Below are 22213 nucleotides of genomic sequence, written 5' to 3'. Positions count from 1 at the left end.
GTAACTAAAATTGCCGTAGTGAGTTCTTTAGAGGTTAACAAATCAACATTTCATGTCATCAAATAAATTTAAACTAAAATAATATTTTTTAAATTGATATCTATAAATTGTGAAAGTATTTCATCAAATGTATTAAATATTTGAAATTGTATTAAATATATGATTAAATGCATTTTTTTCCTGAAATTTAAAAATTATAAAATATGTCCAATTCCAATTCTTTGACAGTTTTCACGATTGAACATATTTCAACATGCCTTGATTTAAAACCTTAACCATTTTTATAGATTAAATGATAAATATAGATGCATTAAAAAAAATATACCCGTAAGAGAATTTTTAGCAGTCGTATCTTAAAGTTGTAGCTTAAGAAAGGAAATTCCTGCTAGAATTAACGCAAATTTTCTACCACTGTCGATAATTTGAAAAACCCTTAGGAACATTTAAAAAAAAAAATATTTAGTAACTACATTATTTTGTAATTGTTAGTTACTATATAAACATTTTGCATTTTAAATTATTTAGTGCTTACATTAGTTTCTTTGGAATTTTAAAGTACTCGAACAGTAAAGGGTAAATATTGGGTCCGAAAGTTCGTGGCATTTTCGATAGGCGGAGCTTCCAAACATCCGCCAAAAATTCTGGAAGTGGTAGCAAAATTTATAATATAACATATATTTCTAGTAAATGGACCATTAAATTTTCTTGCTCGCCACAAAGATTTAGAAACTTATTACATAGATAGATGTCGGATAAATATATGAATATTATCTAAATTCAAGAGGTAGCGAAATTAGGCGAACTACAAATTGCTTTGATGAGTAGTTTGCAATCACTCGAATAATTTTCGAGGAACTTTGGGAGCTTCTTCGTCAAAAATCAGCACAAACTTTCAGGTCGACTCTATACATTTTCCTTAGTTTTGACTTCGAATTTCAGTTAGGTTTATATTATCTAATTTTAGTTTTAATTTTTAATGAAAATTACTATGTTTTATTATTAGTAATTAGAACTATGCATAACTATAACTAGTAATTATTACTATGTTATAGTTAGAATATTAGATTACTTATTCATAATAAACGATGAGTCAGAGGAACCGAATTAATTCGTCCGATTTCCTTCAATTTAACTATCTTCAATTCATTTAACCAAAAATTGAAAGTTCTTAACAAAAATATATTTCAAAATAATCAACCAATATTTTATATACTTCAAATCTTAAAATTAGTTCTATGTTAAATAGTTCTTGCTTTAATGCTTAACAAATAGTTTCTGATTATAGTGCATTTAGTTAAATTGTTTAACATACATTTTGTTCCTGATGTCTGTCTTTAATATATATTTTTAGAATCCATGTCAAAAATCAAGTAAAAAAATATGCCCGTTAAACGTCACAAATTAAAATTGAAGCGAAGGAAACAAAACCCCATCGAAATCTTAAGAATCACTACTGAGGATTACTGGATGGAAACGTAACAAACAGCGACTTTAGAGTTATTGGAAACACCTTCAAGGTTTATCAGGTGATCAAATTCATTTTTGATGTTCTTCCTTTTTCCCTATTTATACTATATTTCAATGTTGTTTTATTTTTCCTCAAATATTAATTGGTAACCCCTTTTCATCTGTATGTTTTTTACTTCATATTTAACATGGAGTCTAAAATAATATATTAAGAGCCGTAATGTATGTCGAAGCACTCTGTCATGTATATCAAAGCTACCAATTTCTCCAGCATTTTTCCGGAAATTTTTACCACTTTATCTAAAGTAGTAACCAATCTAATGATTATTAACATTAAATAAATTTGGTTTAAATGATTTTAACAGCCATGACATATAAATACATTTCAAAAACCATACCATAGGCATATCATAAAAGTCCTAATAATAATATCGAGATGTTTTTAAGTACTGGCAACTATTTAATTAATTCCTCTTTCATTTTTTTTTAAATTGTTGAATTCAAAAACGTTAACGAACTTTGAAGCAGAATTTTTATTAAACAAATTTTTCATATTTTTTCATTATTTTAATAATTTATGGTTATGAAATACAGCATGAAACACCTGTATTTGTATGTACACTGTTCTGAATTAAAGGTAAAATCTTCTAAGCAAGGCTCATTTTACATAAATTTCAAATTTGCATTTTTTTAGATCTAAAAAAAAAACAGTAATTCATCATTGAAATTTCATTTATTTGAAAAATCAGCATTGATAAATTTTTGAATATAAATGACAAAAAAAAAAATTCAAACTACTTGTTTTAGATATTATATATATATACATGTATATATATATACATGTATATATGTATATATATATATATGGGTCATTCTCACAAAAACAGTCATTTTCATGTTCCCAGCATATATTATGCTTGCTTTACAACTTCCGAAAAAAAAATTTCAGGGAAAGTGTCCATCAGAATGCAGGCTAACAAAAGTATAAAAATAAAATTATCAATTTTTATTTTTTAATTATTTTAGGTAATTAAAATATACCAATATGTCATTCCCTCACTTGTCCCCACTGCTGATTTAAAGAAAGAAAAAAATTGTTTCTGAAATAAAATTTTTTTTTTTACAATTTCGTTTTTTTTTATTTCAGAATATTGAAATATAGAATTCAGAAAATCAATTTTAAATTTAATTTCTGATAAAAAAAAATTAACACAGCACTATTTTAAACTTTGTCCCTAGTGTTTCGCATCATTCCCTCACAACGCAATCTTCTTAAAATAAAAATATTTTAATAAAAACTTTAGCAGTTAACAACTGGCATCATAGAACAAAATTGCAGTATGTTTCCATTTTCAACTTACAGAAGCTTTGCTGTGGAATAAATTTGACCAGGTAAAATTTTTTACATTTGTCATTCCCTCATGTCATTTTTTAGAGTAAAATAAAATACAACTTCATCGAGAAAGTGGATAATTATATGTTGCTTTCTTGTATGAATATAATTGTATGTGTTTGACTTCAGAAATTAATTAGGCCTAACTGTTATTTTTAAATTTTATTATATTTGTCATTCCCTCAATAGTGTATAAAGTGAGGGAATGATGCTTAAGTGAGGGAATGATTCAAGATGAGTATATTATTAAATTTCTTTTTGTTCAATCGTGCCAGCCAATTTTATTTCCCAAACCTGTAAAAATTATTAAATATATAAAACTAAATTATAAGAAATATTAGATATACTTAGTATATTATCATTTTCAAACTTTAGGTAGATGTAACTTAGATAAAAACATGTATTAAAATAAAATATCATTCCCTCACTATTAGTGTCATTCCCTCACTTTTTAAATCGTGAAATAAATTAATTTACTTATTAATTAATTTTAAAAAATTAATTAATAAATTAATTTATTAAATTAATTAACTTATTTATTAAATTAATTAATTAATGATTAATTATTATAAATTAATTAATTATAAACTAATTATTTAAAAAAATAATTAATTTAAATATTAAGTATAATTTATAGGATATATACTTTCTTTATAATGCCATTACATATTTCTATTAATGTAAAAAGTTTCAGAGCTTTTTATTCACTTTACTTTTTTGGGATTTTATGAACTGAAAAATGGCAGTTCTCGTGAGAATGACCCATATATATATATATATATATATATATATATATATATATATATATATATATATATATATATATATATATATATATATATATATATATATATATTTATATATATATATATATTATAGTTCCGATAATGTAACGGATTTTTTTAAAGTAACTATTAGACTGTTTTTCACAATTAAAGATTACCAAAATATATTTTTGTTGTAATAAGAGAAGCAGAAAAAGTATATTAAAGAAACACTGGTGTTCTACGCCAAAGGGTTAATGAGCTTTGACACATTTTAAGTTCGTCCTCTTTTGTGTATTAAGTACTATTTTTTGTTTTATATTTAATATTCAACTATTTGAACAATATTTTAACTCTTTACCTATATTATGCTTATTTCGTAATAATAACAATGTACTTAAGAAGGTAGAAAAGAAGGCAAATGATTAATCATAATTGTTTTATCATAACGAAAGTAACAAAATTTCTATTTCATGTTTTTAACCAATAATTTTATCTTATTTTTTTCCTTGAGAGCAAAAAGCAATCACCAATTTTTTAGAGAATGAAAAATCAGAAAATCCACTCTAATTAGGCTAAAAAGATCCAGACTCTACAGACTAAGATGGAATAAGTACCTGAAACACACTGAAAAGAAAACGAGAAATAGTATCTGAAACAAGTTGAAAGAAATAAGGCAAAAATCCAGGTATCATTTTAACAATTTCTGGCTTTCCTCAGGTTCTAGCAGAGATTTCCTTTTCAAAGATCCAATAGAACACAGTCGTGTATTTTAGAACTAATACCGGTGGTTTTATAACTACCATTATGTATTAATTCATGTGTGCCAATCGACTTTTTAAAAGGACGGTTCCTTTCTTATCAAAAAGGAAAAAAGTGGTATAACAAGTTTTTATTAGAACTTATTTTGCAGAAACAGGATGCAATTTTTTTTGTTCCATTTATGCAAATACTTGATATTGCGTAATGTTGGAGTGGGGATATCAAATTTGCAATTAGTTTAGTCCTTAATGCTGCAATTTTTTTCCCTCAAAAAAATGACATTTTTAGTCTAATTTTGTCCAACTGTACAAGTTAGAACCCTTATATATAGCAGAGCGCTGCGTAAAAGCTACGACAGACTTCTGCGGGAGTTAGGGCACATCATCAGGATTAAAATTGCATAGAAACCCATGGCCAGAAATGCTATCGTAAGCGGCTTGAGGTGCTTCCCCATTCTGACTTGTTCAAAAGAGCATGTAGAAACAGTTCATAATTAGGAGGCTCCTCTTGTGGCATGTAATGACATTTCTGGGCATAAGTTCCTATGCAATTTTAATCCTGATGATGTGTCTAAACTCTTCAGAAGTTTGTCGCAGCATTTATGCGACCCCCTGTGCATGTAACGTTTTGTACATTTCGACAAGAAATAAATTAAAAATGTCATTTAAAAAAATAATAATCTGGAAACAAGAAACTCCTGGATCAAGCATTGGGACAAACTAGCCTTCGTGGAGGACTTTTTGGTGAAACTAACCGGCATAAGCGTTTTATCGAGAGGAAAACCACGAAAACCTCTTAAGGTTACTCCGACGTCAAGAGTATTCTTACCCATGATCCGTCTACCACTCAGGGTATGTTACGTCAGCACTGTAGTCAGCGAGAGCTGGAAGCAGAATTCGTACCAACCATCCACGGCTGCGATTTGAACCTGGGTCACCTCACTGAGAAGAGAAACCTCTATCCCGTGAGCCACCTTGGCTCTCTAAGACCTGTTACAAAAATCTCATGCAACAGAAAAAAAAATTTTTTTTACAGGGTAATAACTAATATTTAATTAGTTAAAAACTAATATTTGGATCTAGAATCTATAACTAATATTTTGATCTAAAGTCTAGCTAAAAACTAATATTTGGATCTAAAGTCTTTATCTAATATTTGGATCTAAAGTCACTGCGCCTTTTTTAATCGTAAGATATATCTACTGAGTAAAAGCAAATAAATACTAGCAGTTTTTCATACAGGTGTTTTTCACATCTAGACCAGTTTTGAATAACATATAACTCAGGTAGCAAAATCGAAGTGATTTTCTTTTTCTTTTTGGCAATGGTAAATAAATGATGTCGAATCTATGTAAAATTAATAGAAAAAGTGAGTGATAGAAAGAGTGTTTTAGTTATTTACGAGCTGCGGAATGTCTGAGCTGCGTAAATTGTCGCTGCTGTTAAAAGATGGATCACTTCTGTTACACTGCCGATTAGAAACGTTTCATTTCTATTATTTATTTTTCTTCAGTATTTTAAAACTGACAGCTCGCCAAAATTTACTAGACTTTTCTAGATTTTCCCTTCATTTACGCGCGTCCTTTTCACTTGATTTATTTTATTTCGCTTTTTATTTTATTTTTCCTTCTCCCGAAAAAAAAATCCCGGCAAATGGATAGCAACGTTTCTCGTTTTCTAAGTCCGTCAGCCCATAACACTAAAGTAGAAACTATAAATTGCTTGAAACAGCTCTTCAAATTCGTTAGCGGCGGTACGAAGCAAAACTCGTAAAAATAAAATCCGCATTGATCGAGATTTAAGTCGACAAATTTGATACCTGTCGCTCGCTTTCTAAACATTCCAGAATCGCAACCATAGATTATGGAAAAATAATGGTAAGAATTAATTTGAAGTTTGAGCCCAAAATATTTTTTTTTCGAAGTGTGGGGTGAATAATATCTATGCTTTACATATTTATCATCACGTTTAAAAATTTATAGTGCATGAGATAGTATATTATATTTAACTCATTTGTGCCTAGCATAATTTTTTGGGGTGTTGTTCCTTTTTTCAAATGAAAAAAAATTAAAAAGTGGTAGCTCTTGCGTCGCATTAGAAGTATTTATTTTGAGGAAACGTGATAGATTTGACTACTGTCATATATTATTAAAGAAAAAGAATTTTTCAAAATTTGATTTCTCAGGAACAGTTCGACCAATTTCACACGAACTTTAAATTTCGTCATTTAAATTTGTATTCTTTAAAATTGTATAAAAAAATTGTATGCCTTACAATTCAAAATTTTTACGACTATTATTAAATATAATAATAAAAAAATAATAAATATTTACTTAAAGTTATATTTTGCAAGGAATTATCTTTGGATATATGAATTTTGTAATCGTGTGCAAAAATTTTTCCATTCACTAAAAAAGCGCACAGTGGTGTGTCAGCGAAACCACTCTTTTTAAAAAAATTTTTCTTGACGCACAATGGTCAATCTCTAAAACCAATACTTTTAAAGTAATATTTTAACTTTCCTACACTCAGATTTGGCCTTCCTTGGTGAAAAATTAAAAGTTTTGAATGCATTTTTTCTTTACGTCAAAAAAAATTTTTTTTGCCCTATAAAATAGAAAAAAATTTTGAAATATATTACTCAAATTTGTTGTTTGTGAGCTTCTTTTGACATATAAATTTTTCCCCGATGAAGATTCCAAAGAGAAGTATTAAATTTTTAAATCTATTTCTCTTGGTTTCAGAGAGACCACTATGCTCCTAGAACGTACGATATTCCTACCAGCACATGTTCTTTTTCCCCCTTTCACTCATTCAAATAGTGAAGTGGATCAAAATTTATTAGGGTTTTTCGTTAGCATGGGGCTTATGACAGGAGAACCATGTGCCTTTTATCTATTTTTATTGAAAATAAAGCCAAATACCTCTTTTTCTTATCTGAAACAAATTTGTTCTCCTCATTTGCGCTCTTTTTGAATTAGTAAGCAGTCATTTTGAGTACATGCTAAATTTATTTTCTATTATTACTAATTTTTCTGCATTTCGCATGTCTTAAAAATTAAGAATTTAAACAATTTTTTAAAATTATTATTTTGTATTGTTGATTTTCAATTACGATCAATCTTTATAATGGGAAAAATCTATCTATCTATCTATCTATCTATATATATATATATATATATAATATATATATATATATATATATATATATATATATATATATATATATATATATATATATATATATAATATATATATATATATATATAATATATATATATATATATATATATATATATATATATATATATATATATATATATATATATATGTATATATATATCAGAGAAAACCGCAGTAAGATATTTACTTTTTATTAAGTTTCATTATACATTTTATTATATATTTTATTTTTATTATTATATATTTCTGTATTATTTATTTCTTCATAATATTGCATAATATATATTATATTTGTATCATATTTTATTTCCTAGAAAATTTTTCGTGTTTAAAATTCATACGTGCTATTTGCACTTATATATATTTTGTATTTTATTAAATATTATATTATGTTTGTTAAAGCCAGTTTTCGAGCTTTAAATTATATAAATGACTTCAGTATTTAAATTTATTATTTAATTCGAATAAATTTCAAATTTATTGTAAAAAATGTTAAAAAACAAGTTAAAAAAGCATTATTTTCTTATCACACGAAATTGTTCTATGCGGACAGTGGTTAACCACCGAAACCACCACCCCCCTGGTGGGACAATGAATCGGAATTTTTTTCAAGTGTAATTTTCCCATTCTTAGATCCTATGCATCATAATTAATTCCTAAATTTTAAAAAAATATGAAAATTTGTATTCGCGTGCCTCAAAGGGTTAAAATGTCCTCGAGATATGATGAAATACGCAATAAGTAAAATTAAAATTAAGTTGCCCAAACTTTTTATTGTTATCTTGAACAAATTATTGTTACCACGTTTACCATATTGCGACTACCTTTATGTGTACGTTATGTGTGATACATTTTTGTGTACGATTTCGTAACTTAAAATATCATCTGCACTAATTAATTAGTGTATTTGATGTCACTCAATCAAACCATAGATTGAGTTCTAGAATGTGAAGATTTGAAAAAATATTCAAGATGGACCATTTATTTATTCTTTTTTTCTTCTTTTTTTTCTCATTGTATATTGCTTTTTCAAAATTAAAATGTCTGGTAATAGGAGAAAAATCCTCTGGGTTTAAATAAATATCTATTACTACTATTCTTTCTATGATACTTATTAGACCTGATACAATTTCAAAGTAATTTTATTTTCTTGTTCAAATAGCTCAAAAAATAAAAGTGCTCTGAAAATTAATCTTAGAAATAGCTAGAGAAGAGAATTTCTACTTAGTTTAAACTTGTTTTAAAATTAATATATCACCCCTATAGGTATATATATTTATTTAGAAATTTATATTCGGTATTGCATATATTATTGTACATATATTATTGTTATATTGTGTATTGCATAAATAATCCACACGTTCGTGAAGGATTGGTGTTAACCCATCTGTGCCTTGTGGTCTTTTTATAGATTTTTTTTCCTTCCAAAAAATGAAGAGAGCCATTATATTATCTGATAATATCGGAATTTTTACTTATAATTATTTTTAGTTAAAAATATGGCAAAATAACAAAATATTGTGTTTATAGAGAATATAAAATGTAATAGCAATAAACGTATAATTAAACCAAATAAGAAATACTTAAAGTCTTTTAAAACCTAATGTTAAAACGGATGTTCTATGCAATTGTTTTAAATATATAAATTTTATTTTTAAATAAGCAGAAATATTTAAGTTTTCAGAAAGTACCGATTTTCAGACATGATTTTGAAAAGACAAATTAAAATTTATGGTTGAATAATTTATTTTTTGGCTTTATTATAAGATCACAAAAATTGAATAAATAAATAAAAGAACATAAAATAAAATTGAAAAAAAAAGATTTCATTTTCCCCTTCAATTCGATTTATTCGTAGGAAAATTATAGCACACTAAGCATTTTTTTCTCTTCATAAATATCATTCATCAGATTCATATAATCATCATATTCATCACGAACTAATAAATAGATAAAGAAATTTCCCTCTTCTTTTTCACTTTTCTTAAGAAAGTTAATAAAAATATAGTTTATTACTGACTCGTTATGAATACTTTATTTACTCCCGCTTTGAAAACGCTGACTCTTAAATTAAAGTGATGGCCAACTGAATTAATTTCCTAGACTACATAACCAAAGAATCCTTTTTAGATTTCAAAATCTCTTATTGTAGGTATAATAATATTCTGGGCAGCAAAGAGATAAAGTTTATTAGCTTCGTTGTCCCCGTAATTCGTTAGTGGCCACAGTCCTTGTTTGAAAATTCTTTTTTTTTTCCTTTTTTTTTATTCATACATTTATTTATTGTATTAATTTGTTTACTCAGTTTGTGAACTTTTTTTATTTTACTTACTTATTTAAAGGTGTCACGTGTTAAAGTGAACCTTTTGAATTAGCAGATACATACTAAAGTAACAGATATACATACAAAAGTAACGGTTCCTAATTTTTTTTTTTAAATAAATATCATGAGATCCTCTGGAGTTGTTTAAATTTCCTCTACAAAAGACTCACCACCTCATTCTCTATTGTAGAGTCAAGCATCAATAATGATTCTAGAAGAGCAAGTTCCTCACCTCCTGACTCTGGATTTTTCTCCCTCTGCCTCAAAGAGTTTAATAGAATTTGTGTGGCGCCATCTATTAGTGAAGTCTGTAGAATTTTTATTTGCGATCGCTCTTTCTGCCTCAAATGCAGCAAAAGGTAAGTTATGTACAGGGTAAGAATAAATCCTAATTTCTTTTTATCAATAATTAAAATAATTGCCCGAATTTATTTTTATTTATTTCATTAATCTTTGAAAACTGATGAATGCGTACAAATGTGACATCAAAACACGTTTAGGTCCAGAATAAATCTTCCTGTTTGTGATTTTATACATTGTTTTTAGTAAATTTAAATTTTTTTAATTGTTTGAACACTATTTAGATTTCTTTTTTAAAATTTCCGATAAAATGATTTGCAAATCCCAACCGGCTACAAAAACTTCCTGTCGCTTTTTATAAAAAAGTAAACAGAGGTTGCGAAATATTTTCATTTTAAGTATTTATCTATCATTATTTAACAAAGTAATAAAAATATTTAAATATTTTTTAGCTGGACTATCTTCTAAAATGCCGCTATATAATGATAATGATTACTAATAATGTTTTTGCACTTTAATCATTACTGTCATTTCACTATGAGTTTAGTCGTTGTCTAAGAAAGCTCTTTTCATTCTACTCCATACTGTGTTGATGAGATGGAGTATATGGGTAGGAGAGATTGCGAACTACAACGAAATTGTTAACAATAATAATTGTGTTTAAATGTCATTGTTGTAAGCTTTTTACAAACAAGTATTATAATATTAGAAGTGACTCTAATAAATAAAGAAAGAGGAAAATTAAAGAATTTTAATCATAAAAGAAAATTGAAGAATAAAAAAGGTGTGGAAATGGAATCTTTGAATAATACCATATTTTTGTCAACCTATATCCTGAACGCTGCAAATTTCCTTTAGCATAATCATGATGCTACTGCCTATAAAACTAGAGCGTTTCTTTTTCCGTATTGTTACTATCACTTCAATAAAAATGCCAGTTTTATGAAGAACCAGTTACCCAGGGTTTACTAGATAAACGGTAAAATGAAACAATATATAATTAGATGGGGGTAAGTAAGTGCTGTAATTAAATAAAGAGCGCTAACATAGTTATCGAATCTCCTGATTTTCAAGGAATATTTTACTTTTATTTTAGAAGTAGCAACAAAATGTATACCTTAATATCGTTTAATTTTATTCAACAAAAAATCGATCCTCATTACAATTAAGTAAATACTAACAAGAGGCATTAAATACATTGTTTGCGCAGTTTAAATAATTTCCCTTTACAATTGTAAAATCAATAATCCACAAATTCGAGGATAATAGTTCTTTTTATTTATTTATTTTTCTTTTTAAAATAATAACTGGTTGCATTATTATTTTATTATTATAGTTCTTGGAAGCACGCTTGTCCACAAGGTTATTTTACCAATCTAAAACTTCAAATGCACTTTTCAATGTCAGGCAACATTCCCTTCGGCTGTAAAAATTTAAATAAAAATGGTAACAATGAGTAGTCGTATTTCGATCATTTAATATATTTGTGACCACCATTGCATGAAAATTTTGAAAAAAATATGTGGAGTCGCGATGGCTAAAGGGATAGAGCTTTCGCCTTCCAATAAGGTGAACCAGGGTTCGATCCCATCCCGGTGATAGCTGGGTGTGCTGACGTGAAATATCCTCAGTGGTAGACAGATAGTGGGTTAGAGACCCCTTGCCGTCAGGCTAACTGTGGGAGGTTCTCGTGGTCTTCCTCTCCATGTAACGTAAATGCAGGTTAGTTTCATCAAGTAGTCCTCCACGAAGGCACATTTCTCCCAATACTTGATCCAGGAGTTCCCCTGCATTCTGGATTGGGTTCAAAAGTCATCAGTACCAAAAATTGGGTCGACTGTTCAACGACGGTTATAAAAAATTAAAAAAAAATATGTGAGCCATGGCATGATATTTTTGAGACAGATCTCAAAGAGCAAAAGTAAATCAGGTTATGATCCCAGTGAACCGGTGAGGTGAACTGGTTTCGAATACCAGTGATGGTTGATGGATACGAATTCCGCACCTGGCTCACACCGACCACAGAGCCGACGTAAAATATCTGCAGTGATAAAAGGATCACGGGTTGGAGTCTCTTTTCTGTTGGACTAACCGCTTGAGGTCTTCGTGGTTTTCTTCTCCATATAACGCCAATGCGTTCCATCAAAAGTCTTCCACGAAGGCAAACTTTACTCTATACTTGATCCAGAAGTTCCCTTGTCTTCTGGATTGGGTTCAAAATTGCAAGGCTACGGAGGTGGATATTAGTAGTCGTAAACCCAAAATTCGGTCGGCTGCTTAATGACGGTTATAAAATAAAATATATCTGTTTAAAAATAATATTAAAGAGTTTAAAAGTTAAAGTGTTATATTAACGAAATTCCTTGTACCTTTAAAATAAATTTTCTACCACTATTGATTTTTTTAAGGCCTGAGAAAACCCTATGCAGAGACATCAACTTGCTTCGTGTTGTGAGGTTAAATATAATTAATATTTTTTTCTTGGTTCAGTAACTTTCATTAAAGCTGTTTTCTGGAAATTCGGGTTTTTAAAATTATTGTTCTCTTTACCACACCTTTAGTAAAACATATAAAACTGAAGCATAAATTTAATCGAATAAATGGTTTTTATGCTTATCTAAAGTATCATGAAAAAATTATAAAATTTTACACCATTTACCACATTTTATCACATATTATGAAAACATATTTTATTTATACTTCCTTTTTGACTTTTTGTTCTCATCTTATTTTTTTCTTCCTCATACCAGATGAGCATCTGATCAATTTTTCATGAGTTTAAATTTTTAATGTTCTGCGTCTTTGTTATCAGCAAAAGCGTAAAATAGTACAAATGCAGCGAAATATAAGATTATTCCACTCATTAAAACGAGACAAGAGTAATTAAAACGCGATAGACATTTAGTCCGTTTAAGAAGTCTAAACAAAACCTTTCTTAGAAAAAAAAAACTAACATTTTTAACAAAAAATGAATATCTTGTTTTCAATATTAAGTTCAATATTAAGTTTCAAAGTTGTCGAAACATAAGGCAGAATTAATAATATTAGTACCCACTGACTTTTTGTACGAAACTGGGATCAAAATTTTCTGCTTCTTTCCATAGCATGATTTTAAATGATAATATCACGTACTTATAGCAAAACATTGCATAGGTTTATTGCATAATAAGACCCTAAAACATCATTGGGGGACACTTGGCGAAATTGTTTAACCATTTTTTGGTATTTTTATTATAGCAACCCTAATCATTCAGACTTCCCTCTTTATTGTGGGGTGACATTTGTAAACGATGCAGGGGATATAACAAAAGAGACTCGGGATGGGGGAGTTTTCTAGGAACATGGATTGCTATTGCATGGTTCTGCAATCAGTTCTGCTATCATAACATATGCAGTAAAGTAAACCAATTATTATTGAGCGGTGAACATCCGGAAATCAACGAAATATCAATGACTTAATTCTGATCTGGAAGTCGGTTATAACCAAATATTATTATTTTTTTTATAATGTAACAGTCACTCTTCCCCTTTTCGTAACAAAACCATAAGAGCTTTTATTATAACATAACTATTTGGAAAAATTTTAAATAATTGAAAGAGTTTTATTTCTTACTATTATAGTCTATTCCTTATTTCATGCATTTTATCCGGTTTTATGGAGCAAAAATTTTAGAACTAAATATCCATTTACACTTAGAGGGGAAAAAAATATAGTCGAAACTACCAGAATATGGTAAATTTTACTACGTCTCTGGCTCTATGGGAACACCAAAAAGTTGGGTAGTTTTTACTGAAGTGCTTTGATAATGATTTTATTAAAATTAACCTCAAAATATGCTTTTATAATAATTCGGAAAATATAATAATTCGGAAATGTGATAAAATTCGGCAAATGTTTCAAAAATTGATAATTTTATCATGATACTTCAGAGCATGGCATAAAAACCATTAACTCGGTCAAAAATTATTTAATGTGGAAAATTACATTTTGCTAAATGTGGGGTAATGAAAACTATAATTTTTGAAAACAAAAATTTATTTCCAGTAAACGGAAAAATCACCAAATGAAGCGTTTAATATTTTGGTTTCATTAACCAGTATTGTGTTTTTGTCCAGCCGTAGGACTTTGTTCCAAATTGTTGCTAGTATTATCATGTCTTCTTTTCTTTTACAAATGAATAATGGAGAGTATGATTTAGTTCTTCAATAAAGTTAGCGCATCCTATTTGGTCTACAATTTAGAACTTTAATTATTTATAATAAATACATTTTTTTCTAATTAATCTTACTAAACTATAAATTTTATTTCGATTTGAGAATATTATTATCTTAATTTAAAGATTGAGTTAAATTATAGATCTGCAACAATCCTTAGTGTTGTATTTATTATTATTATTAAAGCTTCTTTTTACAAGTGAATCATTAATATAAATACAGCCTGATTATTTTTACTGACATCACTTTTACTGTTTGTTTTTTTTTAAACTAAAAATACAAATATATATCTCTTGAGTTTTTTGAGTTTATAACTTTGAAATAAAATTAAGGAAAAGCATTTATTAAACAAATAACTCTAGTTTAAATACTTACCAAAAGCTTTGGGTTCAGAAACAATGCGGTTAAAATTTCTAAGAATTGGGAAACTTTTTATTCTTAAAACGTCCGCGAAGTTCAAAACTCTTGATATAATCCTCAACTTCTTATGTATTCACAAGCACAATCATAACTAATAAAGATTGCAAGACTAACAAGATTAATGTATTTAACGGAAGTTCAAAAAACAAACCATGACAACTATTTTCCGTTAGTTAATTAATATTATTTATTAATCACTAAACAGTTTTCATAGAAAATTAAAACTTGCTTCGTTTTTTTCTTCTTTTTTTTCCCAAAAAATAATCCCTTGCTCCAAAAAAATTCTCACATTGATTGTTTTAGCTTTATGCTTTTTTAATTTATTAAAAGACCTCTTACTGGTAGACGAAAAAAAAAGCCCCCCTACCCCCCCCCCAAAAAAAAAGCTTCGCAAAAATATTTAAAAAAAAAATTACCTCATTAATAATTATATAAATTTAACAACTGATTCAATTTTGACCTTTGAGGCAGAATTTAATATAATTAAGCATTTATTCGATTTAAATTAGATATTTGTTAGTATTCAAATGAAATTAGATAGAAAGTTTACGGAAAAAAACTATACTATTCAAAAAAATGATTGGGGCTCTTAAGCAGTTACAAAATTTGTATTATAATATACAACTTATTATTATAATATACACTTATTGCTTTGTGTCATAATATACAAATGATAAACTGCTATTTTTTTAAGAAGTGACTATAAACTAAAATCAACAATGAGTAAGGACGCGAAATAAAAGATCATAGATAACTATCTCTTTTACCTGTAATTACGCATAATAACGTATTTTGGCTTTTTACTATAAATATACATAGTTTTTGATTTAATCACATAGTCTATTTTATCATATAAAATTTGGGTTTCACTGACCGAATCAAATCGGACGGAAAATTTATGTAACAGTAAATAAAAAAAAAAATTTTCCGGGGCATTTTTTAAATTTTTTTTTAAGCTTTTCTACCCGTGATTCCCTCTTACGTTGCTGAATGTTGTGCATAATTATTAATAAATATACAAAATTTCTTGGAGCATCCGTTGTTTAGGATTCTTTCTTTATAAGGGAAACCGATACAAAATTTCATTTTGGCTATTTACATTAACATCTGGAAACTAATTTCATTTAATTTCACAAATAAATTAAAAAGTTAGCCAAAATCCGCTATTATGCGTAATTACGTATAAAAAAGTAACATGTCTATGATTCCTATTTAGCGTCCTTACTGATTTTTATTAACTGGTTATTTACCTATTCTTAGTTTCTAATTTAAAATTGCTTTTGCCTGCTTAAAATTTATGCATAGTTTTTTTTTTTTTTTTTTAATCTTCTAATTTTTTATAGCATCTTTTCCAAGTACAGATTCGAATATTTTTAATCCTTTCCCCATGTCATGATACAGGCGTACACAATCATCCCCTACAATATAATCCAGGATAAATACTGACGAATGTGGGAGCGTGCTATATCTGATCGCATATGAATTAATAAATCTAGCCAGTGGGGTTGCCATAGCCAGTAGTGTGTGTATGCTATAGATAAGGACACAAGGTATACCTTTCCGCTTCAAGAAACTTTTGATAAGGTACAAATGTGCACTAACACATGTTTCTGATAACAGGAGATCGTAAATCTGCAATATTTGATCCTTTCCTGCCAGAGATTCACCTTTGTTATTGGATATAATTTACGATCCCGTCAGCGATTGGCAGACTGAAGATAAATCTGACCTAAGGATATTTTATATCGAAAGTGAAATAAACGATGAAGGATGATATCAACCGTTACGCTTTATAAATGGTGTATTGACATTTGGTGTAATCATTATTGATTTTGATGATCAATTACGGATAGAAAAATCATCCAAAAAGGAATATCAATTGGAGTGTTTTATGTGAAATTATTTTTATTTTAAATGTAGGGATACAATTAGAGTTTGGAATAGTTCTTTTGTCAGTTAAAGGAATGCTCTAAAGGCGGATAATCTAGCTGTAATAATTCGCAAAATATACCAGAGGAAAAAATAGCTCACTCCTTCGAAAGAAAAAAGAATAAAACGATACTTGGATAGAACAATAAGGAAAAAAAAGGAGAAGAAAAAGAAAAAAAGAAGAAACGAACTTTCAGAGATCTCAAAAAATCTTTACGGTTGTAGTTGCGTTGACCTAATCACTTTTTTTTTTTTTTTTTTTTTTTTTGTTAACAATGTGTATTTTTTGAAAATATTTCAAGGCATCATTTGTTCTAAATCATGTAAGTAACCGAGAATTGCAAAAACTAAAGATCAGTAATTTGCGCTAATTTTTTTACTTTTAAGACCAATATTTGAAAAAATCATTATCAATTAAAAAAAGAAAATAGGGTTAGGAGCATTTTGAATTGCATGTAACTAAAATAGCATGTTTATAAATATCTCCATCAAGTTTCAATATTATTTTTATGAAACTTGATACATAAGTGTAAACACATAAATGGCAACCAAAAAAAATTGTATTGTGTCAAAATAATAGTCTCTTTTCAAGGTGAATTGTCCTTTTTAATTTGAGATGCATATATCTTGCTTAATTTAAATTTTTAAAAGTTTTTTTAGAAAAAAATATTGTGTAGTGAAACTTTAATTTATTTTATATAATTTATTTCCTTATATAAACTGTAATATGATTTAATTCTTGTTAGGTGTCAGATTAAATATGCACGATCAGATGAAATATAAAATATACACGAGTAAGATGTATAAATCTTGTCATGACTATTATTACTATATTTTGCCCTTATTGTAAGAGGAATGAATTATTAATTAAAAAAAAAGTAATTATGATTATGACCTATTAATGAAAACAGGTAGTTTAAAGTATAGTACCTGATTTGATATTAATGACATTGTTTCAAACTATAAAAGCAATAAGTGTAACCGAATTGCAATTTTTATATATGTTTTTCTTTAAAATTGACGTTTACATGCGATGACAAATTTTTTTAAAACATTATGAGAAGGTTTTCACAATTTTAATTATATGTATAAAGAATATTTTAAACCTATTTCATTTAATTTACAAATAAATAACTAAGCAATGTAACTAAATTTCCTTAAAAAAAGTAATTTCTGTTAGAATCAAACATCGTGACAGGAAGAATTTAAGAAAATAACCATAAAAGAATTACGTGTAAACTGTTTTCTTTTTTTCTTTTACTTTTCTTATTTTTTTTTTGTTACTTATCATTTCAATATTTTTGTTGGATTTTTCCAGCGTTTAATTAAGAACATGTTTCTGAATTATTGTACTAACTGACTTTTAAAATTTATTTTAAACGACGATTTTATATGTATTAAAAATAAAACAAAACTTTTAGTATTAAAGTATTTAAAGAGAAATATTTTTATTTTTGTGAAAACATTTAAAATCAAGTAATAGAACTGGTCCTGTTAGCAGAAAGTGGAGTTATTTTAATTGTAATTAAAGGGTTTAATTTACACGCATAAAAGCTATCGAAAAATATTGTTTTGATTTTCGTCATAAGTTTATTTACTAAGTCCGGTTAACAAATTGTTGATCTATTTATTTTGATATATTTTCATTATTCTCTCTTTTTCTCAATTTTAAAATTTTAAAACCTTTATTTAGTTTTTCATTTTATTGAAATTTCATTTCTCACAGCTTTGGAGATACTTAAAAGAACATACAACTGAACTCTTGCTTAGTAACAACCCTTATATTAAGGAAATATATATATGGATTGGAAAACGAAACTTTAGGTATAAAATTTTACATAGTGTTTCTTTATTTTTATGAAAAATTATCTTCGTATTTATCATTTATTGTGCATATACTCTTTGTTAACGTCATGCTATATTTGTGCATGCTGCATGTGCTTATTTAAGGAGAAAGTTTAATTATGCAGTATTGTTTTTATTATAATATTATATTTAATGGTTTTTTGAAAAATTTTCTTAATTATTTGATTATTGATTTATGATTAAATTTAAATAAAATTATACTCAGTCAATAAAATAGAATTGATTATCATTCGACAAAATAAGATTAAGATAAATGATAGCATTTAATTTTCCACCATTTTCTTATAAAGTTCTTGCAAGCAGAAAAAATGAAACTCATGTTGATTTTGCAATAAATTCAGTATATCTAAAAGTGTATCTTTACAAAGTATAATTTTTCTGCATAAAAAAATATCAGTTTTACTGAAAATAAATTATAATTAATAAGAGAGATTCAAAGTGACCATTTTTTATTGACAAAAGAGAAGTAAAGTATTACGTTATATTTTACAATCAATGAAAAAGCGATCAACGACAACTCTGCAACTTCCCAAATAAATTAAAAACTTACTCTAAAGATAATCAAACTTCTGAGTGAAATATTTAGACAAATTATGTTTCGTGCGGGGAAAAACTCATTAAGTCAAGCAAATCGACGTTTGATAATTTTCTAAAGAATATATTTAGAACAACTGTCAATAAATTAAAGTTATTCTATTTTGGATTTTTAGCTAATTTTCATGGCTATGACCCAATTTTAAAGGTTATGATCTTTCATGGAACTCTGATGTAAGTTTTAACCTGATTCAAATTGACGCTTTCCTTTACGAATTGAAGTTTTAAATAATTTTTTTCCTTCTTTTTATGAGTAAAAACTCATTTTAGGTATGTCAGTTACTTTCAAAGACTGTGTCTTCTTCTAAATAAACGGAAGGACTGATTTATTTAAATTATTAAGACATCTATTTGACCGTTATGACCTAATAATAAAGAAAAGAAAGAGATTTCGCACAGCAATTGATATCTTAACAAATAATTAGACTTAATGATTAAAATCCATTTAAACAAAATTTATCATTTAACATAAAAATATTTTTGTTTCATTCTTCTCCACACAGAGAAAAAGTAATTTCAAAACTACCAGAATTAAGATTTACCATGTTTCTGGCTCTATAAAAAGACCATAAAGCTCGGTATTTTTTACTGAAGCACTTTGGTAATGATTTTGGTAAAATTAATATTAAAATATGTGATAAAATTTTATAAATATTATAAATTTGATATGAGAATGGCGTATAAACCATTAATTCGGTTAAATTTGCTTTTCAGTATTGTACTTCAAACTAAATGCGTGGTAATAAGAACTATAATTTTGGAAAACAGAATTTCCGGTAAACCCTTATTATATATTAGCAGAAAAGAGGCGGACAGTTCACAGTTTTCTTTTTTTACATTTTTCTATAGAGGAAAAAGACTAGTTTTATACTAAAAAAAAAGAGTGTCGATTTGAAAGAAAATACGTGTGCATATGATAGAGTGCAAATTTTTTATAATTATTTGGCATCGAACTTATTTTATGTTAAAAAGTCAAAAATACTAAGATGTATTCAGAAACAGTTAAAAAAACTGAAACAACTGTGGGCCACTAATATAGAGGCGGACGATTTGCTAATTTTTTGCAAATCCTTTGAAACTTGCTTTATATTTCAAAAGAATGGGAGCCAATTTGAAAGAAAATACAAAAATATGCCAAGAAATATAGACAAAACTCTTAAAAAAAGGATTGTTTAGTGCGAAGAAAGCTATACTGAGAGCAAATTTATCGCTTGTAAAAAGGCGAATTTTTTATAATTTTTTGCTATGTGGAAATCATTTGAAACTGTTTTATATTAAAAAGTGAGTGTCGATTTGAAAGAAAATACTAAAATATGCCAAGAAAATGTAGATAAATTTTTTAAAAAAATGGATCGTTCAGTCCGAAACAAACTACACTGAATGCATATATATCGCTAAGACAGAGACTGACAGTTTGCGAATTTCTTATAATATTTTTCAATGAGGAAATCATTAAAAACTTATTTTATACAAAAAAAGTGAGAGTCATTTCTAAAATTAAATACAAAGATATACCAATAAATATAAATGAATTTTTAGCAAAGAAAAATTTTGTTTAGTTCTAAACAAGCTACTGTGCCAGCATATATATAAGGCTAACATAGAGACTGACAGTTTGTGAATTTTTGGTCATGTGGAAATCCTCTGAAACTTGTTTTGTAGTAAAAAATGAGAGTAAATTTGAATGAAAAAATATACAAAATTTTTCAAAAAAAGGTTTTCTTAGTCCGAGCCAATCGAAACTGATAGTATATGAAGTATAAACATAGAGGCGGACAATTTGTGAATTTTTTTATAATTTTTTGCATGTAGGTAATAGTTTGAAACTTATTTTATATTAAAAAGTGAGTGTCTGTTAGATGGAAATTGCAATATGCCAAGAAATACAAATAGAAATTTAAAAAAAATTTATTATAATCATAGCATATATATCGCTAACATAGAGGTGGATAGTTTGCGATTTTTTTAAATAATGTTTTGCAATGAGGAAATCGTTTGAAACTTGTTTTATATTAAAAAATGAGCGTCAATCTGAAAGAAAATACAAAAATGTGCCAAGAAATATGAACAGAAAAAAGGATTCTTCAGTCAGAAACGAGCTGAACTGATAGCATATATATCACTAGATCATATGTATAATAATTTTAATATTACAATTCTGATAGCATATATATTATAATTTTTTGAAAGGAGGTAATCGTTTGAAACTTACTTTATATTAAAAAGTGAGTGTTAATTTGAAGGAAGAGACAAAGATTTTCCATAATAATAATAAATAAATAAATAAATAAATTTAATAAGATATAAATAAATTTTTTTTCAAAAAAGGTTTATTTAGTAGGAAACAAGCTACACCGCAAATTTTGTCTCTATATTTGTTGATTTATTACAAAGCATTAAATAAACATAACGTATATTCTAATATTTGTTCATCTTGTAAGGTTTACTTTTGATACATTTAATTAATAACATAAGTAAAATTTATCATTTTATTAAATTTTTATTTTAATATTGCTGATTGTGGTTATGATTACTTTTGTACAAAATATTAAATCAATACATTTTTCCCAATATTTGTTGATTTACAACAATTCATTAAATAAACATAATTTGTCCTAATATTTTTTCATCTTGTAAAAGTTGGAATAAGTTTGGATGCAGAAATTTTGATGTTCTTAACTGATAATTCATATAATTTTGTCAACTAACACATGATAATATATCTATCTATAATACGATAACCACATAATATAATACAGAGAGGACTTTTAATTCAAATTACTACATAGAACTCAGTCACTATTGGTTGTTTGTGAAGACAGGGAAGTCGAGTAAAGAATAAATTAATCAGAATGGTATGGGGTAAGATACAGTATCAATACTAGTTATTTTTGGTTAGCATTATTCTATATAGGCAAGATCCCCTGTAATAACTTGCCCATTATTTGAAATTATATATATATATATATATATATATATATATATATATATATATATA

At 27.0% G+C, this 22213-nt stretch overlaps 1 protein-coding gene and 1 long non-coding RNA gene across 12 annotated transcripts in view; one reads left to right on the top strand and one right to left on the bottom strand.

The window, feature by feature from the left end:
* LOC107447499 (uncharacterized) overlaps positions 1-22213 on the top strand; it is a 170095-nt gene that overhangs the window by 98414 nt on the left and 49468 nt on the right. For 9 of the 10 annotated variants that reach the window (XR_015430858.1, XR_015430857.1, XR_015430855.1 and 6 more), the window contains 3 exons: positions 1352-1526; positions 4139-4312; positions 10082-10250. This is a non-coding gene — a long non-coding RNA (uncharacterized LOC107447499). The remainder of the gene's footprint in view (positions 1-1351; positions 1527-4138; positions 4313-10081; positions 10251-22213) is intronic. The other variant, XR_015430854.1, reaches the window with a different exon arrangement.
* Positions 1-22213, bottom strand: part of LOC107447498 (uncharacterized) — a 223141-nt gene that overhangs the window by 177667 nt on the left and 23261 nt on the right. The window lies entirely within an intron of this gene.

The sequence above is a fragment of the Parasteatoda tepidariorum genome, chromosome 12, assembly GCF_982258835.1.
Source record: "Parasteatoda tepidariorum strain Cologne lab strain chromosome 12, Ptep-v5.0, whole genome shotgun sequence".
NCBI lineage: Eukaryota > Metazoa > Arthropoda > Arachnida > Araneae > Theridiidae > Parasteatoda > Parasteatoda tepidariorum.
The sequence above is the reverse complement of the archived record's forward strand: the minus strand, read 5'-3'. Positions and strand labels throughout refer to the sequence as shown.